The sequence below is a fragment of the Oncorhynchus tshawytscha genome, linkage group LG09, assembly GCF_018296145.1.
Source record: "Oncorhynchus tshawytscha isolate Ot180627B linkage group LG09, Otsh_v2.0, whole genome shotgun sequence".
Taxonomy (NCBI): domain Eukaryota; kingdom Metazoa; phylum Chordata; class Actinopteri; order Salmoniformes; family Salmonidae; genus Oncorhynchus; species Oncorhynchus tshawytscha.
Genome location: NC_056437.1, coordinates 29919772 through 29932176, shown reverse-complemented (window position 1 = coordinate 29932176; position 12405 = coordinate 29919772). Strand labels below are relative to the sequence as shown.

The window sequence follows — 12405 nt, the reverse complement described above, 5'->3', positions numbered from 1 at the left end:
GCAATGCCGGTGTAGAAGCACGACGGGAGAGTTTTGACTGTGTGATATTAGATTGCTTCTTGTGTAAATATTTTCTGTCTTGATTTTAATGATTTGTATGTACTGTAGAAGCACAAAATAAAGTGGCGATCCTAACTGACCTAACAGGGAATCTTTACTAGGATTAAATGTCAGTAATTGTGAAAAACTGAGTTTAAATGTATTTGGCTAAGGTGTATGTAAACTTCAACTGTATTTACAAGCAGACCACTATAGTCCCTGTGCCCAAGGAATCGAAGGTAACCTCCCTAAATGAACTGCCCTGTAGCACTCACGTCGGTAGCCATGAAAGTGCTTTGAAAGGCTGGTCATGGCTCACATCAACAGCATCCTCCCGGATACCCTAGACCCACTCCAATTCGCATACCACCCCAACAGATCCACCGATGACGCAATCGCACTCCACACGGCCCTTTCCCACCTGGACAAAAGGCACACTTATGTCAGAATGCTGTCCATTGACTACAGTTCAGCGTTCAACACCATAGTGCCCACGAAGCTAATCACCAAGCTAAGGACCCTGGGACTAAACACCTCCCTCTGCTACTGGATCCTGGAATTCCTGATGGGTCGCCACCAAGTGGTAAGGGTAGGCAACAACACGTTTGCCACTGATCCTCAACACTGGGGCCCCCCATATTATTTTAGTAATGTGCAACCTACCTCCATCGCATAGTAGCCTAGGCCTAATAAGTGAGGAGGATGTGAATCAGTTTAATTATCCAGTTCTATGGACAGCAGAGTTGCTTGCTCTGCAGACTGTAGCCCATGATTTTACAACCCATCACACGACTCGCAGGCAGCGCCAGCGAGTTTCGTTGACTGTATATCCCTCGCTCCATCCGTGCACTTCGGCACTCAGGCCTACTTCTCTCTTTCGTGCCACGGTTACACCAGAGTGGAATAGGCTACTAGAAGATATTTGGCTACACTATACTCCCAAGTTTTTGTCAATGTCATGGTTCCTCTTGTGCCTCTCATAGCATGCGAGCTCGTGCTAGCTGACTTATATATATTTTTATTTTTAATGGATGGCCACTAGGGGGGCGATAATTGTCTACCAGGCGATCATGATAGGACAAAAGTTGACGTCGCCCAACCCTAATCTTATGTCAACCCAATTTATGTAGACTAGTAAAACTCATAACCCATACTCCTACTGGCTGCCCCTCACTCTGTTAGCAGCTTTGGACCTGTGCGTTCTTATCTGGTTTAGACATGCTCTGAATCGCCCTTTAGTTGTAATTGATGCTGGCTCATAAGCGATTGGCTCAAACACTCACAAACTTTGTTTACATGCAGACGATGAATGTTAGCATGTAAACAAAGCTGGGGTAAGATGGGGTCAAGCTGTGTAGCAGGGATGGGTGCCAGAGATCTGAGTAGTAAATGTTTGTTTTTCAAGTGGCATACCTTCCAGGCTGGGGATGGCAGGCAAGTGTTGTAATTCTGCCCAACTGATTGATAATCACCAATTTGAGGTTAAAAAGATGCATTGATTTGCACTTGAATTCTCATGAAAAGGCACTGTCCTCGCCTTGTCCTCTTGTAACTGCATTTAGGAACAACATTGCATTTTATTAAAGTTGTTGAGCCCTGACAAAGCAGAAACTGAGTAGTTGTGGAATGTTAAGTATGTGAGTGGGTGAATTGAACAGGGTGGGGGGGAAATAGGCTTGTCTGGCCACATGAACACTGACCGACTAACACATATCAATGCCCTGAGCTTTAAGAAAGACTGGTCAGAAGTCAGGTTGAAAACCTTTCAAAGTTTTCTCTAGGATATTGACCATTTAACCTTTTACATTGTGGTATAAGAAATCGATGTGCATCACTGATCCATCTCAATGTTATGACTTAATGCTTGTGATATTGTTTTTCTAATATAGTTTTTCTCTCAGGTATTTTTCCCCTGTGCGCCCCAGAAACAGACCCCAGACGGCACCTGAATCTCCAGGCCCTCCCTCCCTCTCAGCCCCCTGCCACGGCAAACCATCAGACCCCTTGGCACCCCAAGTCAAACTCTCTCAGCCTCTTCTACAAAAAATTTAAACATTTCACTAGATAATAGTTGAGTCTACAGTAGTCCTCTGTGAGGTGTTTGTGTATGACTGGCTGTGTCTTTAACGGGTTTCTAACTTGTCTGTGTTCTGTAGTGTACCGTCTGGCCTACATGAGGCTGAAGATGCTCTACACACACCTGCTGACCTCTCACCCTGAGCTGAAACCAATCATGTGGACTTTGCTTCAGCACACACTACAACATTAGTATGAACTGATGAGAGACCGCCACCTGGACACACACATACTCAAAAGCAAATTCAGACATGCAATCAAAACACACTAGACATTAGTCTTGTCATGATACTAAAATTGTATTAATGATACCAGGCCAAGTGTCACGATGCTGAGTAGTATCGCAATACCACAGGGGGAATTCAGTGGCCCCCGACACTTGTTCTCGTTTTTTTAAGTTATGTGCATGTGCTACACAACACATGTCACTGATATTCACACTTGTACTCAATACAACACATAGAATTTAACTTCACACTGTTCACTGTGTAATAGAATTCTGCATATAATGGATAATATTTGCAAAGACCTCCCTGTGATTTGGCTGGAGGGATGGGAGGTGGGAATATACTGTGGCAAGAAAATGTGAACTTCTGCATAAATTGGTTATAACATTTTATCTGATCTTCATCGAAGTTTCAACAATAGACAAACGCAATCTGCCTAGTAAAACAAACAATTATACGTTTTCATGTCTTCATTGAACACACCGTGTAAACATCCACAGTGCTGGGTGAAAAAATTATTTGAACCCTTGGATTTAATAACAACTGGTTGACCCTCCTTTGGCAGTAATAACTTCAACCAAACATTTTCTGTAGTTGCGGATCAGACCTGCACAACGGTCAGGAGGAATTTCGGACCATTCCTCTTTCCAAAACCGTTTCAGTTCAGCAATATTCTTGTGATGTCTGGTGTGAACCGCTCTCAAGGTCATGCCACAGCATCTCAATCTGGTTGAGGTCAGGACTCTTCATCTGACTTTTCTGTTGAAGCCATTCTGTTGATATTCTTCTGTTTTGGGTCGTTGTCCTGTTGCATCATCCAACTTCTGTTGAGCTTCAATTGGCGGACAGATAGTTTGCAGGAGAATGTAAGGCTGTCTTGATAAACTTGTAAATTCAATTTTCCGTCGACGATAGCAAGCTGTCCTGGCCCTGAGGCAGCCCCAAACCATGATGCTCCCTTCACCATACTTTACAGTTGGGGTGAGGTTTTGATGTGGCTGTGCTGTGCCTATTTTCGCCACACAGTGTTGAGTTCCTTCCAAACAACTCCACTTTTGTTTCATCTGTCCACAATATTTTGCACTACTGGAACATCCAGCTGCTCTTGCGAAATTCAGGTTTTTTTTTTGACAGCAGTGGCTTCTTCTGTGGTGTCCTCCAATGAACACCATTCTTGTTTAGTGTTTTACGTATCGTAGACTTGTCAACAGAAATGTTAGCATGTTCCTGAGATTTCTGTAAGGCTTTAGCTGACACTAAGATTCTTCTTAACCTCATTCAGCATTCTGCGCTGTGCTCTTGCAGTCATCTTTGCAGGACAGCCACTCCTAGGGAGAGTAGCAACAGTGCTGAACTTTCTCCATTTATAGACCATTTGTCTTACTGTGGACTGATGAACATCAAGGCTTTTAGAGATACTTTTGTAACCCTTTCCAGCTTTATGCAAGTCAAGCATTCTTAATCTTGGGTCTTCTGAGATCTCTTTTGTTCGATGCATGGTTCACATCAGGCAATGCTTTTTGTGAATAGCAAACTCAAATTTTGTGAGTTTTTTTATAGGGCAGGGCAGCTCTAACCAACATCTCCAATCTCGTCTCGGTGATTGTAGTCCAGGTTAGCTGACTCCTGACTCGAATTCACCAAAAGCTAATTGATTAGCCTAGGGGTTCACATACGTTTTCCAACCTACACTGTGAATGCTTAAATGATGCATTCAATATAGACAAGAAAGATATACAATACTTGTGTTATTAGTTGAAGCACACTGTTTGTCTGTTGTGACATAGATGAAGATCAGATCACATTTTATGACCAATTTATACAGAAATCCAGATAATTCCAAAGGGGTCACGTACTTTTTCTTGCCACTACATGCATAATGATCTACATGTCATTGTGGTAGTAAAGGGAGAACACTGCATGAAACCTTTACTCTTAGCACAGACCAACACTCTCCCTCCTCCCTTCCTCACACACTCTGTCTCCCTCATAAATGGACACACCTCTCTCTCTCCGGAAGGGCCAGTATGTGTCCATCATCGTTTTCTACAACCTGGTGTTCATGCAGAAACTGACGACCAACATCCTGCAGTACGACTCTCCAAGGGTGAGACCCATTTGGCATCATAACATACTTCGCATGGTCCTGATCTCTCATATGCATGTTCAAAATGACTGCCTACCTAATGTGCTAGTATTCTCTGACACACTCACTACGGTCTCTCTCCCCCAGCCCCACACAATGTCTCCCAACCATCACATCCCCTACAAGTTCCCCAACTCCCCCATGAGAGTGCATGGTAGCAACAACGTCTATATCTCTCCCATGAAGAGCCCATCGCGCATGTCTCCAGGGGTCATGACCCCACACACCAGGTCAGTACCCTACCACCCATGAACCAGACTGACTCACTGGGTGGGGATGTGAGTGAGATGCACAGACATGGCTGAGGTACAGCTCATTATACAGACTTTTCAGTTCCAAACTGGCAAAGATACGAGTATCAATTTGAATTTATATTATTTATCTTATTTTGTTATGGTAATGTCCATGTTTGATTTTAGCCTTATCAATATATATATATTTTTTCAAATGATATGAATCACTTTTTTTTCCTTTTCTTTTTTTAGAATCCTGGTATCGATCGGCGAATCCTTTGGGGTACGTGATCACTTTCATCCACATAGTGGAAAAGATTCTTTCCTAAAATGGACCAAAACATAAATTGTGTCCAGTGCACGAAAATGACGTTCTCTACATCTTGTTTCCTCTGCAGACCTCTAAGTTCCAGAAGATTAATACAATGGTGAACAACAGTGGTTGGTCCTTGAAGAGGAGTTTGGATATGAGCTCTGCCCCTGAAGAGGTTATGCGTTGACATTGATGGACAGGACGAAGCTGACGGGAGGTAGGACACTTCCCCAGCTAACTAGCTTGAATTACGGTTATACTTGACAGCAGAATGTTGTGTTCATGCAGAGGTGAGGCATGGCTGGTACATGTTGCTGTCTTCTTGCTCTCTTCTCATCACAGGAAACCTGATGGAGATTTGACACTGATTACAGAAGCTTTCAGAGATAAGTGAGTTAGCGTTTTATTTTCATCCTCAAGTGCTGGAGTCTCTTAACTGTAATGAAACTCAATGTCTGTTTGTTTCCAGGCTCCACTTGGACCCGCATGCAGGAACAAAATATGAAGGAGGATGCAGAGTCAGAAGGACAAGCCTTGAACTTAACTGAAGGACTTACTGTCCAGCATTGTTTGAGAGTATAGATGCCAGATACTACTTTCTACCCCCCTTTAAAAAAAGGAATACTTTGAGAGTAATGTTGTGAATTCAAAATATGGATGCTTTAGATGAATGCTTTTAATATATTTTTATCCTTGTTATTGAAATAAATTGTTATGGGAGATCCTGTGAGTATCACCATGTTTTATAGAGAGACATTAGTTTTAAGGGTCTGCTACAGTTGCAGCCAAATATATTGGTTCCCTTGCACTTTTCTTAAACTTATTTTAGAAGAAATAGGAAATCATTTAACTTAAAATGCATTTGGTCTCCACCTTGTTATTGGATTTTCAACATTGCAAAACCAATTATATTTTTGTAAACTTAAGTTTTTAATTAGGAAAAGTAAGACATGACATGGACAAACTTATTTGCACCCATGGAGCTTGTTCTTGGTTATACAGCCTTTGCCAACATAACTGCAGACAAACACTTCTTGTAGCCATCAATGAGCTTGTTGTACATTTCTCCTGGCAATGTGGACCACTCATCAGCAGCAAACTGCTGTATGTTTGAGGGGTGGCCTCCAAGTGCTGTTTTCAGATCTCACCATAGGTTTTGGATGGGATTCAGATCTGGACACTTTGCTGGCCACTGCATAACAGTCCAGATTTTCTTCTTGAACCATTCCTGGGTGCTTTTTGAGGTGTGTTTGGGGTCACAACCTTAAGTTGAGATCCTGTTTTTAGACACTGGGTAGAACTCAAACACCTTGATAATCTGTTGATTTCATTATTCCTTGCACATGTTCAAGGCCTCCAGTACCAGAGGCAGCAAATCAACCCCACATTATTATCAATCTTCCCCATGTTTGATTGTGGGTAGGGTTTTCTTTTAATTGAATGCTTCATATGGTCATCGAGAAACAGCTGAACTGTATTTTTCCAATGGTCCACAGAACATTTTCCCCAGGATTTAGAAATTTAATCAAGATTTGTGTATCCTTCAGTATTGTGGTCTATATTTACCAGTGACCCAAATGAAGCATTCAAAGAAAAGAGCGCCCTCCCTACAATCAAACATGGGGGAAGTTCGATAATGCTGTGGAATTTCTTTGCTGCCTCTGATACTGGGGGCCTTGAACGTGTACAAGACATCATTTAATCGGTAGATTATCAAGGTGTTTGAGTGCAATGTTCAACCCAATGTCCAAAAACGGGGTCTCTGTTGAAAGATGGTCTTTCAGCAGGACAACAACACCAAACACATTAGAAGCACCCCGAAATGGTTCAAGAAGAAGCACTGGACTATTCTGGAGTCCAGATCTGAACTACATCCAATACCTCTGGCAAGAGCTGAAAACAGCAGTTGGTGGAGGCACCCCTCAACCGTTGAAGAATTATAGCAGTTTTCTGCTGAAGGGGCCTCATTGCCAGTTGAAAGGAGCAGCAAGCTCATTGATGACTACAAGAAGCATTTGTCGGGAGTTATCTTGGCCAAAGGCTGTGCAACTTCAGGGAGCCAATCATTTTGTCCATGCCATTTATCTTTATTTTCTAAAATAAATATGAACATTTAAATAGACAAAGAATCCAATAACCAGGTCTTTCAGAATGGGGATTTCTTAAGAAAAGTGCAAGTGTGCCAATATATTTGGTCACAACTGTATACAAAATCCTTGTTTCTTGAAAAGTCAGGGTGTATAATTTTGTATAATTTCAGCCACTAGTTTTGAAAGTGTTCACGAGCCAAAACGGATCCCCCCCCCCCTTTTTTTTAGTACTATGTCATCCATTTTGTGTGACGTTACAAATTTTGCCATTTGTATGATATACAATTCGTGTGACATGTTATGAATCCAATTTGTGCAATATGATACGAATTTGTAGGGCTTAGGATCCTGGAGTGCATCTTTAAGGTGACTTGAAGTAACCTCATAATTCTGAACAGGCACACCTGCATATGTTTTTGACAAACTATACGCATCTTAAGTTCATGGACATCCTGACATGTTTTATAAATCATGTGACTATACAACCTGTAACTCAATTTGCTTTCTAAAGCATTAAAGATTGCAGCCTTGCTATAGTAACATTAGTTACCTTTTCAATATATCAAATCCATAAACTTGTATTAAAATCTCCTCTCCACATTGACTTTTGAATGGCTACATAGGAATGTTTGGTTTTATGTATTAAGGACATTCTTCACAGTTCAAAGGGTCTCGGTAGCACTTTTTACAGTACAGAAAAGACTTAGAAATAATACTTTGGGTAAATATGCAACTCAATATCAGGAAGGTGTTGCTAATGTTCTGTGTTCTCTGTATAAGTGGACGACGCATGTGGCATTTCGGCAACTTTGAAAAAAATAAACTATCGGAGTTGTGCATATTGTCAGAGAGGACTCGTTTTAGCATGGACATTGCCATTGAGGATTTCCACCATTTTAAAGTAGTTACTGGGTGGGGATTCCTATAAATTAGGAGCGATCAGCCAATGAAGAAAATTGACTCCTTTAGAATGGAGAGCCTCAATGGTGCTGCCCATGCTGCAGACGCTACTGAAAAATGGCAAATATGCGTCCTCTATCACAATGGCCTGTTCAAACGCGTGTATGCCCTCTCATTGGCTAGAATGGTCCCACCTGATCTTGCCTTCCACCGGCTTTCCATCTTTGAGGACATGTTGGAGTGGTCACTCCAATATCTTCTCAATTTAATAAACAACCTTTGGTTATGGTTAGGTTTTAGGGTAGTGTTGTCCCAAGGATCCCACTTTGCATCTACCCACGAGTACGTCATGATTCCAACTTTCTACACTGCCAGGGGGCGCTACATACATGACATATTGTCTCAGTCTGACATAGTCCTGAAATGTGAACCATTCTTTGCCTTAGCAAACTACAGTGGGGTGAATGTAATGAACTGGTCAGATAGAGGGAAAACATGATTCTATCAGGGATGTTCAGGTGTGTGAGGATCTTCTCCTGGATTCCTGTCCTCATCATCACCTCTGTGGTGTTCAGGTCATATTATGCCCACCTGGTTCCACTTTGTTGCTATAAGTACTTCTAACATGTGCTTTCAGTATTCCGAATGTTGCTTTAATTCTCATGTAAGAGTCAAGGCTGAGAGTGAATGTTGTGAGTAGTTCAATATTATATTTAGACTTTGGTAGCCTAGCCTACTGGATCTACATTGTTTTTTCACCACACAATATACAATATTTGAAAAATGTTGGTTATTGTCATAATATCTGCTTAAATCTGTCAATATCAAGGAAGGTAAAACAACTGGCAAGAAAAGGGGCTTTCAATATATTTTGCCACACGCAGTCGTCACAACATCCCATTATAGCAGTCTACATAACTCATCCTATCTAGGATGAGGTGTACATTTTTAAAATTTTATTTAACTAGGCAAGTCAGTTAATTACAAATTCTTATTTACAATGACAGCCTACCGGGGAACAGTGGGTTAACTGCCTTGTTCAGGGGCAGAACAACAGATTTTTACCTCGTTATCTCAGGGATTTGATCTAGCAACCTTTCGGTTACTTGGCCAATGCTCTAACCACTAGACTACCTGCCGCAGATGTAATAGTTGTTCCCCTTTCAGAGTTACTGCTGAGGTGGTGTAATCCCTTGAATTCCCAAAAACTTTTTACATCCATTTCATTTTGTTCAACATCAATCATTTTCTAGAAGGAAAAACACTGGTGCCCTGTGGGTTCTTGAAAGGCTCATACATGATGTACTGTATATATTTACCGAAAACTGAAAGAAGTCCTCAGTTTGAATTACCGGGAGGAAACGAGAAGTCTCTGTGAGATCTTCAGGAGGATCTGCTGTTGGCTCTCTAGTCTCTCCTCGATCTCATACCTCGGTCTGTCTGAATAAGAGAGATGGAACTGGGGCCATACATATCAAAGGAGATTGATAATAATTAACAATTGTAATAACCAGTATGATATGGTAATTCAAACTGAGGACTTTTTCAGCTTTTTCACAGTAAGTAAGTAAGTATGTATGTATGTATGTATGTATGTATGTATGTATGTATGTATGTATGTATGTATGTATATATATTCACCGAAAGCTGAAAATGTCCTCAATTTGAATTAACATATCGAAGAATTACCACTTCGAGGAAAGACTAGAGAGCTAACAGCAGATCCTCCTGGAGATCTCAGAGACTTCTCGTTTTCTCCCGCTCTGTGTCCGGAGGTACAGTAAGCAGGCAGATAATGATACAATAGAAATACAAAGCAGAGTAACTCAGTCCAGCCATTTGAGTCTGGTTACCTGGACACAGATTAAGCCTTGGACTAAAATCATGCTCGAAGGTGCATGATCTGTTGAAAGAGTCTCACATCCCTCCTAACCTAGCACTATAGCCCTGAATGGATACTCTCCTCAATGTATGTTTTCACTAGAGGTTCAGGTATACTTCACCTACAGTAAACGGGTGCAATTAATGGGATAGACACCTCTTGAGTGGAGGGTGCGTTACAATGTGGCAAATAATATCTCTAATCCCCATAGTAATTCATGTTAGTCTGTGTCCCAACACTTCTTCCCCTCAGGTGTAGCTGAACCACTTCAGTCCACAGCTTCCTCTTTCATTTCAGCGCTCAAAACACTCAATTGGGCAAATTAATATCCTAACTGACAGAAATCGGAGCATGCCTCCCTCTTTCCTCCCACCCTGGCCCTAAGGGCTCTATGATTTAAAGATGAAGTGCTGTGTGACATCAGAGGGCAGGATAGCATGGCCGCTACCTAGCACAGAGGAATCTAGCTGTGCTTAGGCATCAGGCTTGCAACATTTGTATCATGGGGTGGAAGGGAGTGTAGGGTGTGGGATCTCTGGCTGCCTTTTAATCCCAAGCGGAATGTCAATTTGATTTGTATAGCATTTAAGTCTATTAAATAAACTTACAATGATCTAAATGCTGTGCGTCTGCAGCTATCAGGCTCTGCCAAATCTGCCACCACTGCTCCGCCTGTGAAATGTAAGTCTTCTGTCCTTGTTCTTTGCCCCCTCTTCTCTTCGCAGGGGAAGTAAAAAGAAGATACATCACTCTCTCTCTGTGCCTGTGTCCGGAGCCCTAGAAAATGGTTGCAACATTTATCTGTGTCAACACAAGAAATCCTGGAAAAGTGTTTGATGAGGGCAGGAAGCAGATGCTCTGTGTCTTACTACATCCAATCTACAGCATACTGTATGTAGTAAGACACAGAGCATCTGCTTCCTGCCCTCATCAAACACTTTTCCAGGATTTCTTGTGTTGACACATAAATGTTGCAACCATTTTTGTGCCTTAAATTCAAGTGCTCAGTTTCATTTCTCTGCCTTTCAATCCCAATCGGAATGTCAATTTTATTTGTATAACATTTAAGTATATTAAATAAACTTACAATGATCTAAATTGGGACACTTTTATACTTAAGTATATTATTTTTGAGGGGAGGGGGTAGATCAGCCTTAATATTGCAGATTGTAGCTTCCATCAATGTAAGTGTCTGCATCATTTCCAATCCCTCCTATACATTTTTGTAAATATATTTTCCTTTATTTTCCCTTAACCCTACCACCCCTCCCTAATTGGAGTAAACTAATGGACAAAAACACTTAGGCTTCTACTTCCAGCTTATACATATTATATGTACTTGTGCATGTGACATTATACATTGAAACTGTATACATTTTACAGACTGTATATTTTACAATAGTTATGTTTTGTATGTTTTTAATCCCATCCTTCAGCTACCCTCAACCCCTCCCATCTACTGTGTCTCTGAAGAGCATCCAGTTTTCATTTGTATTTGCCATATATATTTAACTGTGCTGTTACAAAAGATCTGAACCTTTATACATTTTACAGACACAGTATGTTTTACATTAGTTTTGTTGTTATTAGTCCCACCCTTCAGCTCCACTCAACCCCTCCCATCTATCTCTGAACACCATCCAGTTTTGATTTCTATTTGCCATATATTTTTCAACTGTGCTGTGACTTAAATATATTTAGTATAGTATATTAGAGCAAAATTTCTATACTTCAAATACATTTTATGTATATTTCTCAGAAATTATACTGAATTAAAATATAAATGCAACAATTTCATAGATTTTACTGAGTTATCGTTCATATAAGGAAATCAGTCAATTTAAATGAATTCATTAGGCTCAAATCTATGGATTTCCCATGACTGGGAATACAGAAAAGGCAAGGGTGTGGATCAGAAAACCAGTCAGTATCTGGTGTGACGGCCTCATGCAGCACGACACCTCCTTTGCATAGAGATGACCATGCTGTTGATTGTGGCCTGTGGAATGTTGTCCCACTCCTCTTCAATGCCTGTGCGAATTTGCTGGATATTGGCGGGAAATGGAACACGCTGTCGTACACGTCGATCCAGAACATCCCAAACATGCTCAGTGGGTGACATGTCTGGTGAGTGTGCAGGCCATGGAAGAACTGGGACATTTTCAGCTTCCAGGAATTGTGTACAAATACTTGCATGGGACCATGCATTATCATGATGAAACATGAGGTGATGGCAGTGGATGAATGGCATGACAATGGGCCTCAGGATCTCGAAAAATCCATTATATACTCTAACTGCCAAATGTTGATCTACTATAGAGGAAGTCATTCATTAATTTATTCTCGCTCTCTCACAGGCCTGCTAAATTACATGTGCTCTTCCTCATGCTGACGGCTCTGATGTTCTTGGTGACTGTTGTTCCTGGGTACCACTACTGGCTGGTGGCCAAAAACAGAACCACATTGGGTATGTACAAATGCCTTTATAGCTACATCAAA

At 41.2% G+C, this 12405-nt stretch overlaps 1 pseudogene; it reads left to right on the top strand.

Annotated features, from left to right (window-relative positions):
- LOC112259105 overlaps positions 1–5756 on the top strand; it is a 34491-nt pseudogene extending 28735 nt beyond the window's left edge.
- The last annotated feature ends 6649 nt before the right edge of the window (positions 5757–12405 follow it).